A 14,149-nucleotide genomic window follows, 5' to 3' on the forward strand; every position below is an offset into this window, starting at 1 on the left:
CCTCATCAGGCAGTTCGGGATGACCTGTTCCCATGAGCATGGATTTGTATAGGGTAGCGTTTAGAGTGACACAGGTGGTGAAAAATGATGTGTTTGAATGCTATTTGAGCGATTGCCAGTAAGACATTGCTATAATTAAAAACAAATCTCAACATTTCTAAAAGTTGTAAAATCATAAGCAGTACTTACTGAAATCTTGCGGCAAACTGAAGGAGAGGGAATATCTCAGATTCACAGGCCATGTCACACACCAGCAGAAATACACATGGATAGTGTATCAATGTCTCGGTTTTACTGTTCCCACAAGACATTTTCTGATTCTACCAGTTTTCAACATGTGAAAATAATGTGAAATTTCACCTGTGCAAAATCGTGTTAGCTGACTAACACAAAATTTGCAAATATCATCAGAGTTCACCTTGAAAAAAATTTTTTGACTAGGTTTACTCAGCACCAATGTCACTCAATGAAATCCTTCTTAGATACATTTCTAATTAGGAATATTTACTTCTGTTTCTTGAAGGTTTTATTGATTTCAGAAATATCTGAGATAGTTCCATCCATCTCGCAAGAAATCAATGGTCAGTATCAAGTAGAATGCAAGATATCGAATCTTTGGCGTTCACAGAGAGGTCGGAAATGTGTACACCTTTAATGGGAGAGTCAGTGTAATTTATTTCTTTACTGCATTTCCAAAGAGGAATGTGTATTGAATTCTAGGGGGTGGGGGGCTCCCAGGTGTGTTTCCTTTCCATCATTAGAACAATTTTTTGTTTTGATACAAACTCCTGTCCAGTGGTGTAGTTAGACCTTTGGCCGCCCATGGCGGTCCCTGCGTTTGCCGCCCTGTGGCGGGCGCATGTAAAAGGGGGGGAGTGGTTTGCTGACAATGAATGCATTTGCTGCCCCGCGACAGGCGCAGGTAAATGGGGTGTGTGTGGGAGTTCCCTGTCCATGTTGAGTATATCGTTTTGACAAAACGGTATGGAGTGCCTAATTTGTAAGGAAAAAAGTGCAGGTTCCCTATTCTTATGTTATTGTTATGATATTTAGGAGGCAGCTACCCACTTCCCCACTGACACCAACAATTCCTTTGCTGGCTTCTTCCAATACTTGTCCCACCGGCTACCTGCATGTGTAATGCCTAAATCAAAGTGTAGCAGGTAAGCAAAGCAAAGCAAGGCTGGTTCAATATAGGGCAGAGGATTGCCTTAAGAAACATTTCAGACAAATTGTATAACATAGTGCATTTTACAGCCCAACATTCACTTAAATTTACTGCAAATCCTGCAGGATGAAAAAAAATCCATTACCAAGCCACTAAATGTAGGCAATGCTTTACATGGGCCGAAAAAGGTGTGAGGAGGTCTCTAAAAAGAAATGGACAAAGCATAACTAAGCATGTTTTTTAAGAGTCATGGACAATGTCATCTAGGGAGTGACTAAAACATGTAGCCCTGCGCTTCAGAAAGAATGCCTCCTGACCAATACTTGGGTGCCCATCTGAATTTTCTGTTATTGCCTCCAGGTATCCAACACTGCAACAGACATATGTCCGAAAAAAGCCAGAACCATTGACTTTAGCCAATGTTTATTATCACTGTCAAATAAATAAGAACATATGATTCTGTAATCCTCTCTCTAAGTGTCTCAAACATCATTTCTTACCTTTGTCTTTTCACTCTGTCCTGCACATATTTCATTTCCTCTCCCTCTCTTAACCAAAACCACATTCACAACACATCTGTAAGCACTGCATGTTCTTTTCCTTTGCCTCTGTCAGTATTTTAAAAGCTATGTACCTCCTTCACACACTTTCTCTTAGAATCAGAATTAGATTTGTGCTGCATTGTGTTGCTCTTGATATACCAAGCCATACAATGTGGCCCTGAATGGCTTGATAAATCGCATTTTAGGGTTTTCGTTGCACATGCACCATGTTACGTGGTGCAAATACGACGCAACTCTTGATAAATAGGGTCCTCAGTTTTTTACCTGACAGGACTTCTCCATTTAAAGCCTTGAATTGAGTGATACATACATTAGATAATCTAATTCCATGGGTACTCGCAAACATTTTCTCAGAGGCCAAAAGGTGTGATCTGTGATGTGACTGAGTGCCGCATTGATGCCATCCGAGTACTAGGGCGGGTGGGTGACATTGGCCGTAAGGTGGTTGTAGGGAAAGTAAAGACAATGCACCTAGCTGCTGAATTGCACAATGTGAAACTAGAAACACTGGGATTAATCCCGACTTCCCCATTTTACCAAATTGTGTGATACTAGGCAATAGTTTTACTTCACTTTTCCTTCTTTTTCTTCATTATCACAAATATGAGGACAACAAAATACATGACTTCAGGATGCATGCTGTACAAAACTTTCTCCTGTGTTTGATCTAATAAACTATAATGTTTTATTTGTATTATAGGGACCCAGGCCACACACAGTGCACATAACAACTAATTTGCCTCTTTAGTTCATTATTGGCATTGTTGCCAGGGTGGGGGGAAGAATTAATGTTTCTAAATTCATGTTTGAAAATGTCCACTTTATAATTATACTTTTCAATGCCCTGGTATTTTCTGATGTACTAAATTGAAAAGGTTCTCTATGTTAATGAAATACACTTTTGAATCTTGAACAAACTTCATCATATTTTTATACTTTTGCTACAAGATGGCTATAAAAATGAAGGTGCTCCTAAAGTTAAGTGGTGCAGGGCTCAATAATGACTTCCTTTCATTAACACCAATTAACTTTAAAATAAATGCTTGCAATTTTATTTAACCACATGCGTGCGGCGTTTATTTTTGCGCTGTGCGGCTTTTTTCTAAAAACCGCGTTACATGACGAGCTGAGCTCATCATGAGCATGCGAGCGGCGCAACTCATGACGAGCTCAGCTTGTCATGAGCACGGAAGTGGTTAACATGATTCTTATTATTAGCAACTCGCCTGCGACCCAGGGCCGTACTTTGAGTATCAATGGTCTAATCTATGAAATAAATAATGATTTTTTTAAACATGTGCAGCAGATGCGTTTCACTTGTGTACAATAAACATTCCAATATACTAAAGTGAAATGCTTCCCCAGCACTAGATAAAGAAATTACAGTTTTAAAATTTGGAAGAATTTCACCTGATGTTTTTGGAGGCCTCCTGTCAGTGCCTGGGCAGAGCAGAGGTAGTGTTTACCCTATCTAGGCACTGCGGTATGTAAAGGCTATAGCCAGCATGTTTGAGTGCTGTTGTCTTGTGTTCCGGGGCAGGGTGGATGGCTCACTGCCACTGCCTAGCTGCTCCTCTTTAAGGGCAGAGCTGGCGCATAGCTGTCGAGTTTCCCAGATCCATGAACCGACTAGTTAGGCCAGTCCTGCTTTTTGTTAAAATTCTGGAACTTGTATTCCTGCTTTTTGTTAGAATTCTGGAAGCTGTATTCCTGCTTGTATGCGGGGTTAAATCAGAACAGAAATCCTAGAATTTAAGAAAAATGTGTGACTACCCTAACTAGTCACGCATGTACATAGGAAACTAGAAGGCAGAAAGTAGCATGGTCAGTCACAAGGAACTAACGTTGGCAGACTGGCATCTGCACAGTTGGTCTACACTGTGATGATATGAGCCAGTGTGAGTGCAGCATGGGTGACACTCAATCCAGGAAGTGACATCAACACTGAGTGTTGCCTACAGTGCGCAATCAAATGCCTGGGCTTGGCTGGGATGTGACATCAGGCAGATGAAACAGACAGGCCAACAGGACTGCGCGGTAAACAACCTTTACAACGCAACTTTTACCACGCAGTGCCTTTACAACACAACTTTTACAACGCAAACCATTACAACGCATTGCGCTGGGGGGCGCTCTAGGATAGGGAATAGGTTTAATGTACTATCCAACACCTTCCCTACTATCCACGGGGACTGGAGTTGGAATAGTAAATTAAACTATTCACTATCCAGCGCCCCAAAGCACTATGCGTTGTAATGGTATGCGTTGTAAAAACCGCGTTGTAAAAGCATGCGATGTAAAAGCATGCGTTGTAATGTCATACATCCGGACTGCGCTCACAAGAAGATTGGTGGAATAAGTGTCAGTCTCCAAATACGTGGCTCACTGGCACCTGCTAGCTCAAATAAGCTACTGGATGTACATTAAGATGCATACTCAACCAAGGTTGCGACACATTCTCAGCCCCAGCGGTGGAGATCTACTTCATCTACGTGTAATAAGCATTTCAAAGATGACTAGCCAAAGGCTGTGTGGCCGGTGCTGTCAGCCCTGTGGCTGATGTAACAGACAAAAGGGCACCGCCACATATCCACAACATCTGCTAAAGTGATGGAGGACTACTAACATCAGTCTCATGCGATCAAACAATTGATTTTTTAAATCAGTAATTTAACTCTTTCAATTTGCTCCTTGGTTATTCTCTCGGAGGTCTTTTTTGACTGCCCAATATGGCAGTGCTTTACAAAAAAAATCTATAACATAAAATAAAGAAAAAAATCTCTCCTATTCCCCAATACCACCTTGAGCTGCATTCAGCCTTAGATCGAATGAGATGAAAACAGAGATTATGTTAGCATCATCAGCAACACCCTGGCCTTCAATTTTTGACTGGTGAGTGGGCCTTGCAATTGTGGCGCAGTGAAAAGCCTGGGTTTAACAACTGTTCACAATATTTTCCAACAAAGTTGTTCAAGGCTTGCAATTACCACCACCAACTGTCAAAAAAATGGACTGCACAGTTAGTGAAGACCTACTCTGATTAGGGCAAACATACAATCACTGCAGATTCTGTTAACTCTTACGCTGGCGCGGGAGCTCCTTTTTACACTCAACCCAAGACTGTCAGATCTAGAACTGTCTTGCACTTTTGGACTGGTTACACTGGGTGAAACGTTTTAACTTTAAGTTATTTAACATTGATCACTCAGCAGACTAAGGCATACGGTCTGCTTATCTTCAGAAGTTGCTAACTGGACACCCTCCATCACTCTCCGTGCAGCTAACAGCTGTGGGGCCATGCGAGGGGGGATTTCGAGGGACGATGCTGAGAGATGATTAAATAAATAATTAATTTTCCCTCAGCATTGTCCCTCGAAATATCCCCTCACGCCGTCCCACTGTCCCACCTCTGTTAGCTGCATGGACCGCGGCTGCTCTGCCTGTTGTCATTGGATGTGCTCATGTCAAAGGCCACGGCAGTGGTTCAAGCAAGCACTTGCAGGCCTCCCTGGAGGCCACTCAAGCTTGGGAGGCCAAGAACCACAATTCTAGCTTTGCCAAACTCCAAAATTCAAAGAGGTGTCTAAAGCTGAGGTCCCTTGTGAGGTGGAAAGGCAAGTAGTTCTTTAGTCATCACTTTGATGGCTCATACATCAAAATAAGAAGAGAATCAACTCAAATTGAGGTGGCTACGAAACGAATGACGTATTTTGGGGGGTTGTGGGAAAGGACCAGCCGGTATCTGCAGACAGGGATCTTTCCTCTGATTCACCACAATTATAGAGGAAATCCAACAACTGCCTTTTCTTGCTACTCAGTAAGAAACACATATATTGAGAGCCATACAATTCACACCATCTCTCCATTATTGAACATCTGCTAGTTTCTCGCTCTAGAACCCCTTGCACTGTGGTTTTCAGACTGAAGCACCCACAAGGGTGTCCAGTGAGCGTGGATCCTGGCGAAAGAGGAATGAAGGTTCCTCAGTACGTAAGATCTCTCCCTACAACACAGTCTTCCCCCAGGTGCTTGGCAAAATATGCTTTCTTTTAAAAGGGAAAACAGGAGAATGCTAACATATTTAAAATGTTAAACAGATCAACGTAGGAAAATAAAACATACATTTTCCTAAATGTTTCTTGAACAATATTTACAGCCTGCACCCTAAGTCATTTAGATGCTATGGCGCTCCAATGAAAGAATATATATTTAATTGCATTTAAATGATTTATTTCAAGTAAAAAAGCCGCACACGCCATACTTTAGGTTTTCATTTCAAGATTTACCCTAGTCTCCTCCTTCTGACCGAACTTGAAACGTTGGCACGCTGCCTGTTTGTTATGATAAATTGGAAGCGCTCCTGAAAATCAATTTTCGTTTAAGGTTCTTACAGTAAATGCCCTGAAGCCCCAAAATGATGTTTTAACTTGCTCGAAATAGTTAACATTTTTCACAACGATTGTGAGAAAACATCGTGTTGCTTTAGGCAGGGTAATGACCTAATTACTTTTTTCGAGGTGGGGGAGGAAGCTCAGCATGAAAAGGTTGGAAAATCAGCATTTTTGCAACCAGGACTCCCCTCAGGATATCCCAGCACCACTGGAGTAATTAGTGTTGAGGATAGGATGGGGGGCAATAACATGGTGATATGAATTGAAAACCTAATTCAAAACCCAACGCAAACCAAACGCGCAACAAAAAACGAAAACCTAAGCAATAAAAAAACAACCCAAAAATACTGTGAAATCCTTTATTTTGATACCACCTCTCCTTTCTATGCTTTATATAAAATGCATGTAACATGCTGACTCACGCGCTGTGTTGAAGACATTTGTTGATTATACTAGCGCAGTGCTGCCAATCAATTGATAATAACTGAGGCCAAACGGATTATCTCTCCAGTGTACCTCAGTACTGGCCAGGTTTAGGTGGGTGGCTTAATATTTCGAACCGAGAATCAGCCTCATGCTGGTTTCCCCAAAATGTGAAGACCACCCATCTGAGAAGAAAGTGTGGACTCCCATCAGCGCCCAGATCCCAAGGGGTAAAAAAAAGCACAGGTTGTGGAGCTCAGCCTCTACATTCAAGTGACCAGGGCATATGCGGATAAGGCAGCTCAGCAAGTCTATGCGCTTACTGCATAGATCTATGTGCAGCTTCAGTATTAAAGGTTTATGCCTTTAGCTAGGCCAGATTTGGCTTTTATCCATTCGGCTAACCGTAGAGGTCATTATAACTGAACAAATTGGTATTTAAAATAAGTGACAAAAAAATCAGGATTTCATGGTGCAGTCCATACCAAAGCGACAGCTGGGGCACAGGTTTATTCCACTGCTGGCTTTGAGACTCACCTCCCAATGCATACTGGTAGCTTATGTCCCACTGCTCGTATTGGCAGTTGGCCTAGCTAACCCCATATGATTTACGCGGGCATCCACAAAATCAAGGTTGGAGTGCATTCTTAGCCTCGGGAATTCACCCGCCACGCCCACCTTGGCAGGAGCACGGACCTATTTTGTAAGTAAGTGAGAGTCCTTATAGAGCACTTACGAAACTGTAGAACAAAGGAGCACTGAACAGGGACGCGTGCCCTAGGACACGATTCAGGATCACTTACAGCGAAGTAGGTATTGGCACCTCTGCAAGAGCAGTGAAAAGGAGTCTGTTCAGCTACCACTGGGAAAAAAGCCAGATGTGTGGATTGACCTGGTGCCAACTGCCTTACATCTGCCCGGCTCACCCATGAAAGCGTACAGGCCTATCAGAGCATGGGTGCTAATGGATGCTACAAGTGCCTGTAGAGCTGTCTGGGGCCCTTTCCTTGCCCAGTAAAGAAATCCCTCCAGCACGACCTTGGGTCACAAGAGCAGGGTGCTTCAAACCTTAGCAGGCTTCTATTTCCGGCTAGTGGCTATTCCTGACCATACGGGACATGTCTGCGTGCATGGCAGGCCAAAATGCAACTTCTACCGGAGTCCCTTGGTATTTTCACTATGCAGGCAGAGATGTCATCTGGCTTCTGGAGGAGTGGGCCTATGTTTCTTCGGCCGAGCCCCCATCACCTCTCCGTAAACTAATTTGGCCAGTGCCCACATGCCAGGAGTGAGAGTAAATTCTCGCAATCATATACAATGTTAAATAGTGCGAGCATGGTAAAACGTTGAAGAGGGGATTGATGGCATTTAATTTAAGACCTTTAGCCAAAAAGTTGTATTCAACTGTGTTTTTTAATTGATCATAATACGTGTATGCAGTGTGAACAAATACAAGCATGCCCTAGATTTCAAGTGAGAGACAGGAAAGGGGGAGGGTGGTTGCACTTGCAACAAGGGGCATCTTGAAGGGACACCCAAAACTAGCTCTGTGTTGCTTTTTATTTACAATAAATTGAGCATATGAAATTAAAGATATATTTTGTAAGCAAGAGGGCCAAACCCGAAAAAGGACGTAAGCGGGAAGGAGGGCAGAAACATGTCCAAAACCATTTTCCAAAACCCCCCAAAATATCATAGTCAATGTTACATTTTATATTTTCACATATAAGCTATTCAACTTTTAAAATATTGTAATAATATCAATTTTTTCCTTTTAAAAGCACGTCTTATCATGCATCTACGCAAAAGGTAATGATTTTTCTAGACAATCGTCACATGGCTAGGACAGCTTCAGATGCTCAGACTACTCTAGACATGATTGTGGGCCATTGGATGTGTGGTGCGAGGTTTGTCAGTCCTCCTACCACCCTCCTGTCTCCACCTCCCCCACAGTTTGAAGACAACTGCAATAGGAAATTAGGGGACTGCCCTAAAAGTCGGTGTCTCGGAAACACTAGTAGGAATCTGCAAGGCCAGTCACATGGTGATCAATGCTTGTGAAAGGTTGATAGGATGGGGTACAGCTAGCCCCAGTCTAAGATTTTATGGCAAGATAGAAGGCTAGCATTCTGCATTCACTTTCTTTTAGTGCCACCTCTCTGCAGGAGAGTTGTCTGTACCGCAGGCATTTGCAGAGGAGTAATTTTGACCTAAAAGCTAAGGAGCAACCTTAATTTTGAGACAAATAAATATATATGAATAAATAAACAAACGAATGAATCCTATATTGATGGATGGACTGGGAGAGAAACCTACTATAAGGAGAATCAGGAGCATTGATCAGAAAACATCAGGGTGCTCACTTTATAAACGCAGTGCCGCGAGGAGGCAGAACACGATGACTTTGAGTTCATCGGATTGCTGCTTGTTTTTGTCTGATTGCTTGTTCATCTCAAGGCCTGGAGGGCTGAAGGGGGCTAATTTGCTGGTGTTCGCATTATTGACCGGTTTGTTAAGGGATTTCTTGACTGCCTGCCTGCTCGCCCTTGCCCCCCCTGTTCACGCCCTCCCATCAACAGTGATTTTTAGCAGCTGTGATTTTGCAAGATCTGTACTAAGAAATCTCTTAAATGCTTTCATTAACCCTTTTTGAGAATAGATGTGTTTAGGTTTCAATACTAAAAGCTGATTTTTTTAATTACAGAGTTAGCTCATAGCTCTCAAATTTTCATTGTCTGTGGGCAAGTAGCTCATCGGGAAACATCCTTTACAACGCAACTTTTACCACGCAGTGCCTTTACGACGCAACTTTTACAACGCAAACCATTACAACGCATTGCGCTGGGGGGCGCTCTAGGATAGGGAATAGATTTAATTTACTTCCAACACCTTCCCTAGTGTCCACGGGGACTGGAGTTGGAATAGTAAATTAAACTATTCACTATCCAGTACCCCAAAGCGCTATGCGTTGTAAAGGTTTGCAATGTAAAAACTGCGATGTAAAGGCATGCGTGGTAATGTCATACATCCAGCTCATCCAGTCGCGGCTCATTCTTCGCATTCTCTGAATCGTAATCTGGGTGTTTGAATGGAATCTTGAAGACAGTGAATCCCAGAATTGCAAAGACTAAATAGACAAGAAGAACTACTTACACATGGTATTGGGAAACTTGACAGATATATTATCTAAAAAATATGCTCGCAATTAAAAGAGTATTTTCCCCAACCCAATGCCTAAATGAGATTTGCTTTATTACGTGTTAGAATGCATTTTGACTTGTGCTTTGTTACTTCTGCTACTGAGCTGCAAAGACTAGTTTTGAAATCTGCTAGCAATATCATCATATTCTATATTAGGTACGGTGCCACGCCAACACCAGTAGCAGGCTTTCATTTGCCACACCAGTGTACTCTGGGACTTGTAGTCTTAGGGTTTATTTACGTGGACTCATTGAACCCTTTCAGGTGAAACAAAAATTTATTGAAGGAAAATTAAGGAAAAGTGGTGTCCCTTTGACATCAAATCAGGCAATTATAGCTTGTGAGCCCTGTACCCCCTCCTCCAGGAAGGTGTATTCTTGGTTAGAGATGTTCTGTCTACCATTGTAAAATATTTTCTGTTTGTAGCGTGTCCGCCAGATGTAAACTGAGCCGTGAGGTTAAAAAAAATGTCTCAGAATGAGTAACATGGATTGAGTAGACATGTAACTTTCTTTCCTGTTGACTAGAAGTATCACGTAAGATTGTAGTAAAGCAAGTAGAGACAGGTTTTTATATATATATATATATTAAATAAGAGAAAACATTTATTTGGCAGCCAGCCAGAGACATTCCATCCCTGTTCACTGACACAAGCACTGCACACTTACCTTGTAAAAAAAGTCATAAGCGGTAAAGTGACGTATTAATCAGTGGTGTATAACGTTGCACAAGACCTTGGGTGTCATATTGCACTGCACATCTTGCAGTCGTTAGGCAGTGGCTCAGAAGGCATACTTGCCATGAACTGCCATGACGGGCAAGTTGCAAGAGCAAAATAAAAACATAAGCGACATCTAGGGCCACATGAATTATGTGGTTATTCAGTTGCGGTGTTCTCTTCATAATTATGGATTTGACACACTTTACACATAATCCATCATATTCTTCATAATTTCCAGATGTTCATAAAAAATGATTATAGCTCATAAGGATCAAACATTACAAAAAATGCCACCAGATTTATTGCAAACAGTGGCAGGCCTTACGTAACACTTTCAGTTGCTGATTGCTATATTTAGGTGTTAAACTGATATTAATTAGGTAAAATCATTGTCCGTGCAGTGTGAAGATGTGTAAAAATCAGAAAATCGTGAAGTAACTGCTTCAAAATGTACTGTGTTAAGGGGGCATAATTTACCTTTTCCTGCTGCATAATTTAGCAAACCCTGCAGCACAATTTGGCCTTCTCTTACCGCATAATTCCAGTGGCCCTGGGAACACCCAGCATCTAACACAACATTATCTATGGAGAAATCTCTGTCCTCAGACAGACCCATGAAAGACTCTATATAACCAAGTACATAAATAGATTATGCGCCAAAAAGTGCAAAAGGGACTCGATATAGGTGGTTGTGTGCCATTTAAAAATGCAAACCATAACAATCATGGAAGACTACGTTGGCCTTGCTCTGAACTATCGTGAGCTGCAGATCACACAGGATGTCGGCAACAAGTGCTTAATCATTCAACCGTTTTGTGGCTATCAATATCTGATGCTCATTTCACTCAAGTCATGCATCCTAAGTTGGTCCTCATAACACTGGCTGATCAGACACCTGTGACCAGCAAGCCCGCTCCACCTTTGGCCTTCAGGGTGCGTTCTTTTAAGGCGTTGTCGTCGTTCTGGGACATACATGATAGCAGGCGGCTGGTACACTTCTCACATAAAGGACGGGCTACCTGGCTGGCATCAATGGGTTCCATAAAATATGATCCTGATCTATCATTCTGTGACAATGGTTAAATGTGGTGGCACATATGGGCGTGTATGCACCCACACCCCTGAGCGGCTTGAAGCTATGCTCTGGGGGTTAGTAGCACTTTACAAAAACTACAAATAAAATAAAATAGTAAACTAATCAAGTTCCAGGGAATCACTGTGGCAGCTCCAAAGCATTCTGGTAGTTATAGCCTTGGTTCGCTGGAGTAACAAACATGAACATCTCAACGTGTGGAAAGCAAAGTATGTGCTTTTATGACTTAATATGTTAAATAAAGCTTGTTTCGATTGGAAAGCAAAGTTAGCACTGGGAGGTGCAGTCCTTGGTGGCAGCGCACATCTGGTAATCCTAACAACGAACCCTCTCTCTTAACTCCACATGCTGAGCCGAGGCTTACTTCTTTAGAGGAAATGCCATCCCTCCACCTGGCTCCCTGGCCACAGTCGTGTAACCAGAGCAATCATGTCAACTCACTCCATAAGCACTAAATGTGGTTACATCACACGGTTTAAAGGCAGACTCCGCCTCGTCAGATTTCAAACCAACAAGTGCCAAGTAGATCTTGGCAGACTTTGCTCCACCCACTGAGTTATCTTCATGAGCTGTACTGTAATTAATGACTGCCGGGCTCTCGTTTTCTGGCCAGGACCCTAACGCGGTCAGAGAAGTAGTAACTTACAGAATTAGATACACAGAAACGTTGGACGCATGTGCAGTAACTAATCCGATCGCTGGTTTCCCGCCAACGGGACGCTGTGCCACCCTCAATGCCCGGCCGCAACTGCCAGAGTCACGCCACAGCCTCACCCTAGCTCTGCCACCTGCTGACTGGTGTCAGCGGATACTCTTACCGCCTGACAGTCCAGTAACACTGGCAGCCCGGCAGCGTGACAGCCGCTTACCCGCCAAGCGCAGAGGGAAATAGTGCTTTTCGGTTAAGTTTCTAGGCGTTTCCAATTTTGACTGCAAGGGAACCGCCTCAGAAGGCGCTGAATATGTTTATCCGCACTCTCAAGTATGAATATCAATTTAGGAAGAGTTGAGTCGGTTGTAAGTCGCTCAACTAGCTCGGTGAGTTAAGCACTTAATGCCCTGAATCTGTGCAGGGGTAACCCAGCCTGTCATCCTTCCGCGGTGGATATTATCCAGAACCTTTCATTTGACCCACGGCTGCACCTGGTATTTACAGTTCTGAGAAGCGACACAGTGCCAGCGGCAAGCTCTAGCAAAACGTGCCATGTTTTCGGGACATTCGCGGCAAAACACCGATTTATCTATTCTGGGAGTTTGTGTCGCGTGTAGCTCGCTTAATCAAATCAGCGTCCGGCTTGCCTATAATTCTGCCTTCCCCTTGTTTATGTCCAAGATCACAATCATAAACGGTCTCTAATGCCTGCGCGTTCCTCCACTGTGAGTGCAACGCAACGTGTACATTTTGATTCCGCCCCCTCCCGAGTGTACCTTTTGAAACTGCCTCACATAGTCCATACAGACCTCAATCCGAGGGGTTTCACCCCAAAACACAAACGCAGGCAGAAACGCTGTCAAATGCTTGCCAGCCGGGAGCACATTTGCTGCGCGGCAGAGGTTTTAAATCAGTTATACACTTGTAAAGTGACGTGAACACGGAGTGAATGTATCAACAGTGCAGCAGGTGCAGCGGCGCCAGGTTTAAAGGCGGTACTTCACCCCGATTATAGCTAACTAACTGGGGCCAGGTGGGGGTAAGGTCGATTATTTTCAATGCTCGAATTAGGTCTCACAGTAACTTTGTTTTATCTGTTTTATCTGTTTTATCAAGCCCGAACGTTGCCCAAGGTGGTTAGTGCGCTTTATATGAGCACCAGATTACATTGCACGAAGTTACATTAATTTATTTTTATGTATTTTGCACGGGGAGATTAAGTGAGTTGGCCAGAATCACTACATATTAAGCCGACGTCGGTTTCGCTTTGGACCTGGTTCCGCAGTTTCAAAGTCGGCGGCTCTGGCCGCTGCCCATATTTCTTCCCCCTCCTGATTGCCACTGGCAAGAAACCGCAGGGCTTATTTACAAACCCCTTGCGGCTCCGGATTAGAAGTGACGCATCGGCGGCGTAAGAGGCTTGTAAATAAAAACCCGCGTGCTTTTCGCACTATATTTAATCTTGGAAGTATGCTACAGACCGGTACAATTGGGGCAGTGCGAGTCCCATTTCAGATGCACCCTTTGCCCACCGCAGCATTGCTGCATCATTGCCCGTGTTTTTCACGCCAGTGCAGCCTGGTTCTATCCTTATGGAAAGCGGGGTACACCTGGGAAGGAACGAGATCCCTTTCCGAGTGTTCTGCAGTATTTATGGGCTGTCACTCACCCTAAGCATGCTTAGCACCACATTCACAATGGCCTTCGTTGTGTACAAGGGGTCATTGGAGTGCACGTCTCAAAACTATTTACAAAGATGTTGATTAACAACACAATAAAATGGCCGCCCCCAGGAGCTGAGGGGAGGGGAAGGGGGTATTTGGACATTCATTACACAAAAGAGTGACCAAGGACAGTGACTTTTGGACCTTAGCCCCGAGGGGCAGTGAACTGTTGGTGACCCCATCGCTGTGCGTGGTCTCGTGTCCTGTTAACCT

This window comes from Lissotriton helveticus, chromosome 7, assembly GCF_964261635.1.
Source record: "Lissotriton helveticus chromosome 7, aLisHel1.1, whole genome shotgun sequence".
NCBI lineage: Eukaryota > Metazoa > Chordata > Amphibia > Caudata > Salamandridae > Lissotriton > Lissotriton helveticus.